The following is a 15,979-nucleotide window of genomic DNA, read 5'->3' as shown; positions in this document are numbered from 1 at the left end:
ACCTTTCTTATTTAGGTAAAGCTTTGTTTACTTTGATTCTGAGCTTCTTCCTGTTATATTTGAGAACCAGCACTTTCCACCTGCATTGCCTCTGCCAGCGGTATCATTAGTGTCCCTGTTGTGCCACTTGTGTCTCTGAGGTTGCTGGTGCTTTGGTACTGCCAATGCCACTGTGGAAACAGGTGTTTTACCTGGGGTCACTGGGCTGGCAAGTGCCTATGCTGCTTCCAGGGTCACCTGTGTCATTGGATTCCCCACTACATCAGGAGTGGGAGGGTAGGTTGGGAGCCGGAGTTACAAGTGTGTCCACCACATCCAAGTTTGTGGTTTTTGCAGGCAACCACTGCAGGTGAGGGGGCTGGGGTTCCAGGTGCCATTGAAGGTGAGGGTATCTGGGGTCATGGGCCTCACTGCCACTGTTACCAGGGTCTTTATGGCCTCAGGCACTGCTGTGACTGGGGGGCTGCTGCCACATGCATCACCTCAGCTGCTGCTCCTAGGTTTTCTGGGAGTAGTGGCCCCAGTTTTGCCAGGGTCCCTGTGTTCAGGAGTGTTTCTGCTACTGCCTGGTGAACTGGGGTTATTATTACCACTGCCACTGCCACAAGGGGTGGCTATTGGTGTCATGGTGGCAACTGTATTCCTGAAACCTCTAGTGACAGTTGCTGCTGCAGTTTATGGTACCTCAGGTTGTGGACACCACCACAGTTCCTGGAGCCTTCGATTCTGGGTACTGTCATGGTTCCTGGACCCTCTGGTCTTGGGCACTGCCACAATTTCTAGAGCCTCAGGTCATATGTAGATCAACAAAGGATCATCTGCATGGCACACCTGAAAGATTCACACACTTATACATCTGAGAATGGGTAGAGTGGATCTTGTGGAGGTGGCAGAGCCAGGAGAGCAGTGCTGGCATCTAATGAGACCAGAGGCTCCAGGAACTGCAGCAGCACCCATGACCTGGGGCTTCACGAGCTGTGGCAACATCCAGAAACAGAAGATCCAGGAATTGAGATGGCACACACAAATGGAGGCTCCAGGAACAACCATTATACCCACAACCAAAGGCTCCAGGAACTTTGGCAACACCCATGATCCAGCCTTCTCCCCTTTGCCTGGCAGCAGTGGTGGCACCAGTGATCCTGGCCTTCCTGGAAGCAGGGACTGCCTCCAAGACTCTGGAGCCCCTGGCAGTGGCAGCAGTGCCCATAGGTCTGTTTTTAATGTCTGATGTTTTCTCAGTTTCTAGTTGGTGTTTTTGTTTTCTTGTTTCATTGTGTGCCTGATTACTTTTTATTTAGTTTAGGATATTGCACATGAAAAACAATTATAACACTAGTTTCAGGCCAAGGATGATTTTTTTTCCTTTGGAGAAGTTTCTGTTTGATTCTGGCAGATACCTAGGGTCACTGATAATCTCTAATCACCTAAATCCAATTATAAGGATTGAGATGATTTGACGTGTGCTCCCATCACTGAGGGTGCAGGTTTATTTACTGTTTCATCTTATTCATAGGATGTAAATCTTTTGGGTCCCATTCCAGAGCATGAGAATTTTACCAGGGTGCTCCCTTTTTGACAGAATTTAACTCGAATTTTTGTTCCCTTTAGCCACGTAAAATTCTCAAAATCTATTCTCAATTTCCTTGCCAATTAATACTTCTTCTGGAACTATCAAGTGCCCCTAAGGAAAAAGCTACCATAAGTAGTGGATTCTAATCTCTAAGTTCCTATCTTCTTCCAGATCTTAGTCCCATGGGTATTTACCAAATTTTCGGTCCTACATTGTTTTAAGCAGATTTTTGTAATATTGTGCCCAGATTTTCTAGTTTTACTCAATAGGATTTTCATTTTATATTACTGAGACTGCCACTGCTATGTATGGATATCTGTTCCTTTCTCCTTTAGGTGCTCCAAATTTTAGAAAGTTCTTACTGTCAATCAAACATATTTCCATATGGATTCCACTAATTGCTATAAATTCTACCCCCATAGCTACTTAGCAAATATCAGATCCAACTTCTGTATAATCACCTATAAAATAATTGAAGAAAACTGCATCAGTATCAGGCTTAGCTGCTAGTAACAGAAAACCCAAATTAATATAATCTTAAATAAGATAAAATAACTTTTCTCTAATATAAGCAAAATCCAAAGATACCAGGGCTGGTATAGAAATTCTATGATTTCTAGTGTATTGGCTCCTTTTAAATTCTTTTACTGCAATTCTAAAATATGGCTTTTGCTTTAGGGTGAAAATGGCTGCTCCAGCTTTATTTAACAGGACTGCATTCCAGCTATCTGTTAAAAAGAAAAGAAGTTACACCTTTAATTTTGTAAACAAATTCTAGAAGTTATACATATAACTTCTGATAGATTATGTTTTCAGGAAACTAATCATATGACTGAACTTGTCTGCAAGGGAAGCTCAGAAATGTCATCTTTAATTTTGGAAGGCACTGTCCAGATAGCATTGCTGTTTGTATTCCTCAAAAAAAAGTGAAGAACACATATTGGGATACAGCTATCTTTGACACAGTGATAGACCTATTCCTCTGCCCATTCTCACAAAATGGTCTGCATCTTTCCTTTATCTTTTCTCATATGACATAATGCGTTTTTCAATCAATCTAATTATTAGTTGTTGGGCATCTCTTATGCACTGAACACTATTATGTTCAGGTAATAAAATGTCCAATGAGACTTGGTCTCTGCACTACTATATAAGTATGACCTGCTTAAGGTAAAATGTGTGATGTTATCACCTCCCTACCTTCATCAATAAAGGTGAATATTGAAATAGCTTTTTGGCAACTGGGTTGTTCTATTGACTCCAATTCTACTAAAGGACAGTTTAAAAATGTGCCTTTAAGCCACATTTCTCCAAATACATATTTTTGTACTTGTTATTTTGTATCTCTATTAAATTTTGTCATGTTAGATGTATCCTTAATGTCTGGCACATAATAATAACTCTGTGTTATCCAATAGTGCCACCCCTTACAGCATTGAGTCATCTGCAAATTGAGCTATCACGGTTTTGATGTACTTTTCCAAGTCATTCCATAACAATAACAACAAAATAGTGGGTTTTTCTTTTTGAGAAAGACTGGCCCTGAGCTAACATCTGTGCCCATCTTCCTCTACTTTATATGTGGGATGCCTACCACAGCTTGGCTTGCCAGGTGGTGCCATGTCCACACCCGGGATCTGAACGGGCAAACCCCAGGCCGTTGAAGCAGAACGTGTGAACTTAACCCCAGCACCACCAGTCTGGCCCCAAAAAAGTGTTTATAGAAATATTCTAAAGGCACTCCGAAGCATCTTCTTAAAAACCTTTTCCCTTATTGTTTATGTTTCTATTTAGTAAATACAAATGATTCATTTTGATTAATGGTATAATAACTTCCATTTGTTATTGGAAAAATTTCAAGAGAGTTCCCAAACCTTTGTAGATAAAAAATGCATTCTTAATAGATATCTCTACTGGCAATAGCTATATGTTTATGTGACTTTTTTTTCCATTTAGCTTTTCAACCATCAGCTTTAACAGATGCTTACATAATCATACACACACCCCAGCTTTGCCAGTTAGAAATCTTAGTCACAGGTGCCTCAGTATAATTCTATTCACATAGGAGAAACAACAAAAAATAAAAGAATTCAGAGCTAGAAACACCATAATTGCTGATTTTTAGTGGAAGGAATGCCCAGGTATTTTTTACTTTGGAAATGACCGACTGCTCTTCTCAATTCTCACTTTTAGTTTTTGACCTATGGTCTGCAGGGCTAATTTATGTGAGTTCTTAAAAAATCCTGTTCATGGAAAACTTTGTTTACTCATTGGTTTTGCACTAGACGATAAGTAATACATCTGCATTTTATTTTCATTATCTTATACTATGTGCCATAATAAATGGCAAAAATGCAGCAGACTTTGACTGTCATTCCATAAACAAACAACTGTCATGAAACCACAAACAACTGATTGTTGCTCTATGTCATTTATTTTTCACAAAACTATTCCTAATGACTTCTAGATTATTTTTAGGTTCAAGCAAATAGCTCCCTATATGGCTGTAATTTTTTGCTCAAATACCATGCCTAACCAAGTCCAGGAACATAAATCATAGACCTTAGCTGAATGAGTTAGTTCATCTGTAAGTTTATGGTGGGAGAATAGACAATAAAATTTAGAAGAAAATGGGGTCTTATGTATACATTTCTGGATTTGAGATCCCAACATCATATAGCTGAAAGGATTTATGAAAAATACGCAAACTTTTCACAGTACATCAGCTAGACTAAGCTTTAACTAAAATTGTCTTCATTTTTTTTTTGTGAAGGAATTTTACTTCCACCTGTCTTTCATTCCTGATTTAATCATCCATTATTTGATTTCCTAGGAAATGCATCGGTCTGTGTCTTGCTGTTTGCTAGTGAGAGTTAGCAATCTAAAAACTAATTTTCAGAATTAATAAACTATTTATCCCTGGTTGCTGTGTGCATTAACAGGCACTTTATGGAGGCAATAGCTGAATTTAAGAATGTAATTCTAAAGCTGCCAATTTCAGATATCAAAATAAACCTAAGAGCATCAATTGCAGTTTTTTATTTAGGTGGATACCCTCTGTATTTAAGCAGAGACCAATCACGTTCTGTTGTCTTCAAGGCCTTTTAAAGACACTTGTCATCTTCAATCATGCATTTAGACTTTAATAAGCGTTATTGTCATATAATTCCCTTTGTCTACAATGAGATAGTTATCTTATGAATAGAGATAAAAGTGCAAGGACCTTTTGCTTAAAAAAACGCTTTAGAAACAAGTAAGTAGTAGTATTATACTCTTGGTTTTCTTTTTATAGTAGCTGTCTTCAGATTTGTCTTTGGTCTAAACAACCAGTTTCATGAAGATTTTTCAGGTTAGAAAGCCCATTGAGGTAGTACTCTTACTTTCCAGACAATATTTCTTGCTCAATTTCAAGCACACTCAATTTCTGGAAAAGTTAATGACTTAATTGTATTAATATGCCTCAAGATGCATTAACTTTTCTTGGAAAATTATTATTTATTTATACTAACAAAAAACTTTTGTTTATCAGGCAAGCCTGTTTGGAGTGGGTTAAAGTGAAGATGGGAGAAGTGGATAGTGATTATAAACTTATCTTTTCAGAGTTTTGCTAGGAAAATGAGTACAGAAATAGAGGAGCTGCCAGAGAGGGATTAAAAATCTATTTTTTTTTTAAGATAGAAGATATTATAGCAAGATGTATTAACTTTTATGGCACCTTGATATATATAATATCTTTGCACATTTGGTAAGAATGCTTTCATCATCTACCTAAGCTATCATTTTGAGGGTTTGTAAATAATATACTTTGATGAACTGATCATATTACTGAATAGTAATACTGATAATCCTAATTCAACTCTTCAAAATATCTCATTTGCATAAAAACGTAACTTCAAATTTCTTATCATAGACACTGGAGTCATTGAATCAATATGTATCAATAACTGAAAATTGAAATCTTGTATTTTGTGACAACACCGATGGAACTTGAGTGTATTATGCTAAGTGAAATAAGTCAGACAGAGAAAGACAAATACCATATGATTTTACTCATATGTGGAAGACAAGAAAAACAACAACAACAAACAAACACATAGAGAGAACAGATTTGTAGTTACCAGAAGAGGAGGGGTGTGGGGGGAGGGTGAAAGAGGTAAAGGGGGACACTTGTATGTTGATGGATAGAAACTAGACTTTTGGTGGTGAATATGATGTAGTCTATACAGAATTTGAAATATAATGATGTACACCTGAAATTTACACAATGTTATACATCAATATTACCTCAATAAAAATGTTGATGTGAATATTGAAAATACTTGATTCTTCCTTCCATCTCTATTGTCTGATCTCTAGCCATATAGAAATTATCTCGGTTACTTACTATTCGTTATGTTCTCTCCTCTCTCTGGTCTTTTATACATGTCGTTTTCATTTTTCTTCATTCACTCTTTGTTCAGGATTAAATACAGAGGATTCTTCCTTCAGGAAGCCCCCCAACACAGCTCTACTTCCTCAATTCTATATCTTCAATGCACCTTTTACTTCATTCATCACATCACTTATGCTCTATTATGATTGTTTACATATTTATCTATATACCCCACTAAATTATGTTTCCTGAAAATCAAGACTCTTCTTATTCATCATCTTTACTTTTGTATCTCTAGTACCTAATATAGCACCTGGCACATTGTAGGCACTCAATAAATACTTGTAACTGATGACCTGAATGTCAACAAGTGAATAAATCAATAATAATGTGAATATTTCAATCATTATTATGATATTAATTGGCATATTTTTTCAGATGAAAACGTACTTTAATAGAATGTTCAGTTAATATTTTCTATCATCATATTGTGATGGTTTATAAGCAGGGTAGCATTATTAATCACATTTTGCAAACTGGAAAGGAAGGTAAAAATGAAGTCACTTGATAAGGATCTCAGCCTGGGTAGGTGGTAGAGCTAAATTCAAATATAGGTCTTTTAATTCTCTAACCAGTTTTCAATCGCTCTTATACCTTATTTCATTCTTTTGTACTGCCCCCTATTATCATTCTGCCTCTGACTTCTGTAAGAAATTCTGACCTTCTTCCCTTTGCCAAATATTTTCCTTCCTTCACGGTAATGCAGAGGTCTGTAAACCACAAATTCTGGCAATTTCTGTCCTCTAAGATCTAGTAACATTATTTTTTAGTGCCAGTTCCTAAAGGTACCATACACTTAAAATGAATGTTGCTTCCATTTGTGGACATTAAAAGTTCCTTAATAAGTCACAAGGAGGTTTGTTTGATGTCAACATTTGCCAATTATGTCATGAATGCTCATGCATTAGGATAGCACTTTGATTTTTTATATGTGGTTACTTTTCAGCTTACAAATCAGGTATTTGGAAAGCTTTGGGAAAAGGATAAACTCATCCAGTGTTTCCCTTCACAGGAAACAAAAAAATGTAGTGTTTCTGTGAAGGACAAAAGGGGAAAAAAGTGTGTTATAATTTTCAATATTATTGTTCTTATTAGTAGTAACGTGTTGTACACTTTACTTAGCATTATCATATGGCTCTAATTTTGTCCACGTATATATTTTAATTAAAAGGTGCTTTAAAAATAGATAGTACATTTGAAAATACATCGACTATCAATGTCTTTCAAACTAATAAAACAAATCACAAATATATTTTAATATTGTTTTTTCTCTTATCATTTTTGTTAAAGTTAATCAACTCATGCAAGTCTCTGTTGATCAAAAAAATACAGAAAAGTATACATTGCCAAAAAATTCAATTGAAATAGAGATTTTATTAATTTCAAAATAAATTATTATGAGTGGTATATGTTAAATTCACTGGGTACAAAACTACGCAAATAAAATTTTAAAATGAACATGTTCATTTTATTGGTTGGGATGGTTCCACATATACTGGCTGAACACACATGTATAACTGAATATCTAAATTATTCACAATGTTTCAAAAAGCATCATATCTGGTCATTTTACAATCAGCAGAATACTCCTATATAATATAATGGGTCAATGGAACTAATTCAGAAACTTAGATAAATTCAGTTTAAACAAAATAGTCATGCCGTTTGTTATTTGCTCCTATCGTTTCACTAGATTTTCCTCACAAAAATTAGAAATTATAGCTATACTCAATTAAAGGAACATTTATCTTACTAACTATAATTTATAGTAAGAAATGCATTCTGATGTTATATTCTATTCTTACTTAAAATATTTTACAATGTATTTGCTGAATGTTGCAATTGTTGGTCAGAAATTATTTCTCATTATGTCTTAAATCATACTCTATATCCCGTCCTTTCTTTAAGGACCTTGACATTACCTGATCCACCGGTATGCTGGGGTGCCTAGCCGATAGGCATCATGTAATTTTATGATTATAAGACTTTTATACATTTGTAGCTAATGATCACTTTATGCAGTACACTGAAAGTTTTCGAATTCAAGCTGACAGATCTTCAGAAAATGGACAATAACACATCTAAGAAATTCCTTCAAGATAGTTGGATTTGAGTTTGACTCTTTGAAGTTGATTTATTGTTATTGTTGAATTGATCCTTATGAGAATAAACTTACCGCTTATGAATAGAACAGAAACCAAAAGCTCTGCATAGGTATATGTGTCTTGACTACTCTACTTTGATTAGTTTGGTGACTATACCATTAAGTATCTTTTAATGTGAATCCCTGGTGTCTTTTATTCTTGCAGAATATTTTTATAATAGAATTGTTTTATCTTTTATGTTCAAACAAACACAAAACTTATATTAGCCTTTGCTTGTGACTGACCAGCAGGGTTTGTTTAATAGTTTCATTCATCGAAACAGCTTTAATGAATAAATGAAATCAAACAGAGCCAAGGTGTTATATCTGTAGAGAATTCCAGGTGGTAAATAAAATTTGCTAATAAGGAAAATTTTCCATAGGCGAAGAATCAAAAGAACATCAGTGTGATGTCGTTTAGAGGTATTTATTGGAGTTAAAATTTTGATAGTCATTTATAAATGCCTTTTCATTTTATTTCTTTTTCTGAAAAGCACGAAAAAAGGAAATAGTCTCTGTGAGTATCCTACAGATCTGTAACAGATGCAACATTTCTGCTTTTGATATGCTTCAAAGATGTATCTAAAAGTGCCCTCCTAAAAAATTAGTTGTGACCTACAAGTTTTACTTTAAAAGTAGAAAAGTGTGCAGGGATCCTTTAATATTGGAATTTGTATGAATCAGGTATGTCACTTCAGGATGAATTCAGAATGCATAACTACTAAGGATATTATTAAAATATAACAAAGAATTATACTTCAGAGATAACTAATTCTTCAGAAAAGACAATATGCTGGTTACATTGAGAAAGGGAAAGAGACACATAGCCAAAAACACATATGATTAAGATAGAAAACATGGGGATAGAGTTAAATTCTATTTCACAGACCAAAAGACTGAGGCCAAGAAACAGAAAGAGCTTAAGTGGTAACAGAACGACCTGGCTGCAGACCTGAGAAAAAGCTTCTATTGTATTCTGCTCCATGGAAGTTAATGTGAATATCCATAGTCCCCAGAAAGCTGTCAAATCTTAATTTATTTATTCTCTATTTATTCTAATTCACTGTAATCAACTTGGCTAGTGCCCAATGATTGGTAGTAGAGAAGGTGAGAAGCACTCTTAGAACAAGAAGATGATAGCAAGAACCATAAGACCCTTTTACAAAGGACAGATTTTATTTAAAAAAAAAGAACTATTGAAATATAGCTCACATACCATAAACTTCATCCATTTAAAGTGTAAAATTCAATAGATTTTAGTATACTGACAGAGTTGAGCAACCATCAACCAATACTACAATGAATTTTAGAACATTTTTATTACCCCAAGAAGAAATCTCATAAATCTTAGCCTTCAGCCCAAATGCCCCAATCTCCCAAACTCTAGGAAAATACCTACTTTTTTTCTCTAAAGAGGTGCCCATTTGGGGCATTTTATATAAACAGAATCATACAATATCTGATACTTTGTGACTGACTTCTTTCACCTTTTGACAATTATGAATAATGCTTCAATAAACATTCATCCATATGTTTTAGTGTGAATTTATGTTTTCATTTATCTTATGTGTATACCTAAGGATGGAATTACTGGATCATATGGAATTTCTGTGTAATGACTTGAGGAACTTCCAGATGTTTTCCCAAAGTGGCTGTATTAATTACATTCCTGACAGCAATTTCTCCACATCCTTGACAATATTTGTTATTATCTGTTTTTTTTTAAATTATAGCTATCCTAGTAGGCATGAGGCAGTATCTCATTGTGTTTTGATTTTTGTTTCCCTGATGGCTGATGGTGTTGAGCATCTTTTCATGTGCTTGTTGGCCATTTGCAAATCTCCTTTAGAGAAATATCTGTTCAGTTTTTTTGTCCACTTTTCTTTAATATGGAGTTGTAATAATTCTTTATATATTCTAGATACAATTACCTTGTCAAATATATGATTTAAAAAATTTTTGTCCCATTTTTGGATTTCCTTTTCATTTTTTGATGGTAGACTTTGAAGCATAAAAGATTTTAATTTTGGTGTTCTATTTGTCTATTTTTTTCTTTTATTGTTCGTGCTTTTGGTATCATACCTAAGGAACTATTGTATCATCCCAAATCTGAATGATTTACAGTAGATTTGCATATTTTTATCCAGTTTTTCAAGCAAAATTTGTTGAAAATATTATTCTTTCCCCATTGAATTTTCTTGGCATTCATATCCAAAATCAATTGCCCATAAACATGAGGGTTCATTTCTGGGCTTTCACTTTTATTCTGTTGATCTATGTTTCTGTCCTTATGAAAGTACCATACTGTCTTGCCTAAAGTAGCTTTGTAGTAAGTTTTGAAAACCTGAAGTGTGAATCCTCAAAATGTGTTCCTTTTTTTCCAAACCTTTTTTTGCTATTCTGTGTCCCTTGCATTTCTATATCAATTTTAGGACCAGATTGTTAATTTCTAAAAAGAATGCCGTGGAAATTTTAAAAGGAATTACATTAAATTGAAAGATAGATTTCAAGAGTGTCACCATTTTAACAATATTAATTTTTAAACTAATAAACATAAGATGTCTTGCCATTTATTTAGACTTTCATTAACTTCTTTCAACAGTGTTTTGTTTTCACACTATGTTTTGCACTGTTTTTGTTAAATTCACCCATAAGTACTTTTTTTTTGTTATTCTAAGTGGAATTGATTTTTTAATTTCATTTTTGGATCATTCTTGCTAGTGTTTAATTGATTTTGCATATCCATCTTGTATCCTTCAACCTTACTAAACTTATTTGCTGGTTCTAATTATTTTTAATAGATTATTAGAGATTTTCTCTATATAAGATCACGTCTGCAAATAGAGATCATTTTATTTTTTTCCTTTCCAATCTGGATGCCTTTAATATCATTTGCTTGTCTAACTACCTTATTAGAAACTCCAGTGAAATGTTGAATAAAAGTGGTGACAGTGGATATCCTTGTCTTGTGCCTGATTTTAGGGGGGTGGTTTCCTGTCTTTCAACATTAAGCATGACTTTTTTTGTGGATTTTTACTAATGAGCTTTATTAGGTTGAAGAAATTCCCTTCCATTCCTAGTTTGTTTTTATCATGAAGGATTGTTGAAATTTCTTAAATGTGTATTCTACATCTATTAAGATGACAAGTTGTTTTGGTCCTTTATTCTATTGATATGATGTATTACATTGATGATTTTGGAATATTAGCCTAACTCTTGAATTCTTTGAGTAAAACCCACTTGTTTATGTGGAATAATCCTTTTCATATATTTCTGTATTCAGTAAACTAGTATTGTCTTAATGATTTTTGTCTTTCTCCTCATAAAAGATATTGGTCTATAACTTTTTCCTTGTGATATCTTGTCTGAGATTTTGATATCAGGTTAGTACTCAACTCATAAAATAAGTTGGGACGTTTTCCTTACTGTCCATTTATTTGATAAATTTTGTGAAGTATTAGAATAATTATCTTTAAATGTGTGATAACATTCACCAGTGAAGACCTCAGGTCCTGGTCTTTCATTTTTTAGTAGTTTTAAAATTACTAATTTAGTATCTTTGTTACAGGTTTATTTAGGTTTTCTCTTTCATCTTGAGTCAATATTTGTAGTTAGTGTATTTCTAGAAATCAATCCTTTTCAACTAAGTTATATAATTTGTTGATCTATGTTTATGTTATTCCCTTATATTCCTTTTGTTTTCTCTAAAGTGATTAATAATGTCTTCTCTTTCATTCCTGGTTTTAGTAGTTTGAGTCTTTTCTCTCTCTATCACTCTCTCTCTCATCAGTCTAACTAATGGTTTATCACTTGTTTATCACTTTGTCAGTACTTCCAAGAACTAAATTTTAATTATGTTGATTTTCTCTATTGTTTTTCTTTTCCCTAGTATACTAATTTCTGCTCTTATCCCTGCTATTTCCTTCCAATTCCCTTGAGTTTAGTTTGCTTTGGTTTTCCAAGTTTCATAAGGTGGAATGTTAGTTGTTACTTTGAGGTCTTCTTTTTAATCTAGGCAATTACAGCTTTAAAATTCCCTCTAACAACTGCCTTTGCTGCATCCCATCGGTTTTGGTATGTTGTGTCTTCATTTTCATTCATTTCAGTGTATTTTCTAATTACACTTGTGATTTCTCCTCTCATCTATTAGTTATTTAGGAGAGTTGTTTTATTTCCACATAATTTTGAATTTTCCAAATTTCATTATGATTTTAATTCCAATTTCATTCTATTTTCAATGGAGAACATACTTTGTATGCTTTTAAACTTATTGAAAGTGATTTTATGGCCTAGCATATGGTCTATCCTGACAAGTGATTTGTGTGTACTCGAGAATAATTTGTAATTTACTGATGTTGGGTGGAATAGCCTATAGATGTTCATTTGGTCTAGTTATTATATAGTGTCTTTCAAATCTCTTATTTCCCTTTTGATCTTTCACCAATGTGTTGTATCCATTACTAAAAGTGGTGTATTAAAGTCTCTATTATTGTGAAATTGTTTATTTCTCCCTTTAGTTTTGTCAGTTTTTGCTTCATGTATTTTGGGGCTCTGTTGTTAGGTGTATATATACTTATAACTTTATATATGTTTCGAATAGACTTACCCTCTTATCATTGTATAATGTCTGTCTTTATCTCTAGTAACATGTTTTAAAGGCTATTTTGTTTGATACTAATATAGCCACTTCAAGTAACTCATGTTGCTGTTTGAATGATATGTTTTACAAGTTTTTACTTTCAAAGTATTTGTATCTTTGAGGGTAAAGTGTGTCTCACATGTATACATAGCATAGATTTGGATCATTTTTTAATAGGCGGGTACTGTTTTTTTCCCAGTAATTTTATTGAGATCATAATGTTTATTATATTGTGTGATTTCAGGTGTACATTATTATTTATCATTTTCTGAATAGACTTCATCGTGCTGACCACCAGTAGTCTAATTTTCGTCCATCACTGTACATATGTGCCCCTTTAGCCCTTTTGCCCACCTGCCAACCTCCTTTGTCTCTGGTCACCACTAATCTGTTTCTTTATCCATGTATTTGTTATTTTTCACATATGAGTTTAATCATGCAGTATTTGTCTTTCTCTGTCTATTTTATTTTCCTTATCATCATGCCTTCAAGGTCCAGCCTTGTTGTTTCAAATAGGATGACTTTGTCTTTTTCATGGCTGAGTAGTATTCCATTGTATATATAAACCACATCTTCTTTATCCATTCTTCTGTGGAATGGCACTTGGGTTGCTTCCATGTCTTGACTATTGTAAATAATGCTGCAATGAACATAGGGGTGCATAAATAAAATTGATTTCAAGTTCTTTGGATAAATACCCAGTGGTGGAATCACTGAGACATATGGTATTTCTATTATTGACTTTTTGAGAAATCTCTCTACCATTTTCCATATTGACTGTGCGAGGTTGCATTTCCACCAGCAGTGTATGAAGGTTCCCTTTTCTCCACATCCTCTCCAACATTTGCTGTTTTGTGTCTTGGTAATTATAGCCATTCTGACTGAAGTAAGGTGATATCTCATTGTAGTTTTGATTTGAATTTCCCCAATAATTAGTGATGTTGAACATCATTTCATGTGTCTGTTGGTCATATGTATATCTTCTTTGGAAATTTTCTGTTCATATAGCCTCTCCAGGTTTTGATCTGGTTGTTTGTCTTTTTGTTGTTGAGTTGTATGAGTACTTATACACTTTGGAAATTAGCCTCTTTTTCAATAAATGATTTGGAAATATTTTCTCCCAGTTGGTGGGTTGTCTTTTCATTTTGTTCATGGGTTCCTTTGCTTTGCAGAAGCTTTTTAGTCTGATGTAGTCCCATTTGTTTTTTTCTTTTGTCTCCCTTGCCCAAGTAGGCAAGGTATTTGAAAACATGCTGCTAAGACCAATGTCTAGTAGTGCACTGCCTATATTTTCTCCTAGGAGTTTTATGGTTTCAGAACTTACATTCAATTCTTTAATCCATTTTCAGTTAATTTTTGTGTATCATGTAAGATAATGGTCTACTTTCCTTCTTTTGTATATGACTGTCCTTTTTTCCCAACATCATTTACTGAAGAGTCTTTCCTTTCTCCATTGTATGTTCTTGACTCCTTTGTTGAAGATTATCTGTCCCTAGATTTGTGGTTTTATTTCTGAGTCTTTAGTTCTGTTCCATTGATCTGTGTGTCTGTTTTTGTGCCAGTACCATGCTTTTTTGAAGACTATAGCTTTGTAGTATATTTTGAAGTCAGGTATTGTGATGCCTCCATCTTTCCTCTTTGTTCGCAAGATTGCTTTAGCTATTCGGAGTCTTCTGTTGCCCTATATGAATTTTAGGATTCTTTGTTCTGTTTCCGTGAAGAATGTCCTAGGGATCCTGATTGAGATTACATTGAATCTGTAGATTGCTTTAGGTAGCAGGGACATTTTAACTATGTTTATTCTTCTGACCCATGAGCATGGAATATCTTTCCAAGTCTTTATGTCTTCTGCAATTTCTTTCAATAATGTCTTATAGTTTTCAGTGTACAGGTCTTTCACCTTTATGGTTAAGTTTATTCCTAGATATTTTATTCTTTGTCTTGTGATGGTTATAGGATTATGTGCTTGACTTCTTTTTCTGTTGGTTTGTTGTCAGTGTTTAGAAATGCAATTGATTTTTTTAAATTGATTTTGTACCCTGCAACTTTGCTGCAGTTGTTGATTATTTCTAACAGTTTTCTGATGGATTCTTTAGGGCTTTCTATATATAGTATCATGTCATCTGCAGAGAGAGTTTCACTTCTTCCTTTCCTTTTATTTCTATATCTTGCCTAATCGTTCTGGCCAAAACTTTCAATACTATGTTGAATAGGAATGGTGAGAGCAGATGCTCTTGTCTTGTTCCTGTTCTCGCGGGGATGGCTTTTAGTTTTTCACCATTAAGTACAATGTTGACTATGAGTTTGTCATATATGGCCTTTATTATTTTGTTGAGGTACCTACCTCCTATGCCTATTTTACTGAGAGTTTTTATCATAAATATATGTTGGATCTTGTCAAATGCTTTCTCTGGATCTATTGAGATGATCATGTGATTCTTATTCTCCATCTTGTTAATGTAATTTATCACATAGATTTGCAGATGTTGAACCATCCCTGTGTCCCAGGTATAAATACCACTTGATCATGGTGTATGATCCTTTTAATGTCTTGCTGTATTCAGTTTGCCAAGATTTTGTTGAGAATTTTTGTGTCTACGTTCACCAGCGATACTGACCTGTAATTGTCCTTCTTTGTGTTGTCTTTGTCTGGTTAAGGTATCAGGGTATCATTGGCCTCATAGCGTGAGTTAGGAAGCATTCCATATTTTTCAATTTTTTGGAATAATCTGGGAAGGATAGGTATTAACTCTTCTTTGAATATTTGGTAGAATTCTCCAGAGAAGCCATGTGGTCCTGGACTTTTGTTTTTTGGGAGGTTTTTGATTACTTCAATCTCTTTATTTGCCAATGGTCTGTTCAAATTCTCTATTTCTTCTTGAATCAGTTTTGGGAGATTGTATGATTCTAAGAATTTATCCATTTCTTCTAGGTTATCCAATTTGTTGACATGTATTTTTTCATGGCATTCTCTTATAATCCTTTGTATACCTGCAGTTTCCACTGTAATTTCTCCTTTTTCATTTATAATTTTATTTATTTGTGCCTTCTCTCTTTTTTCTTAGTGAGTCTACTAAGGGTTTGTGTATTTTGTTTATCTTCTCAAAGAACCAGCTCTTAGTTTCGTTGATCCTTTCTACTGTTCTTTTAGTCTCTATTTAATTTATTTCTGCTCTAATTTTTATTATTTTC

Source organism: Equus asinus, chromosome X (genome assembly GCF_041296235.1).
Source record: "Equus asinus isolate D_3611 breed Donkey chromosome X, EquAss-T2T_v2, whole genome shotgun sequence".
Classification (NCBI taxonomy): domain Eukaryota; kingdom Metazoa; phylum Chordata; class Mammalia; order Perissodactyla; family Equidae; genus Equus; species Equus asinus.
Note: the sequence above shows the minus strand (reverse complement) of the source record.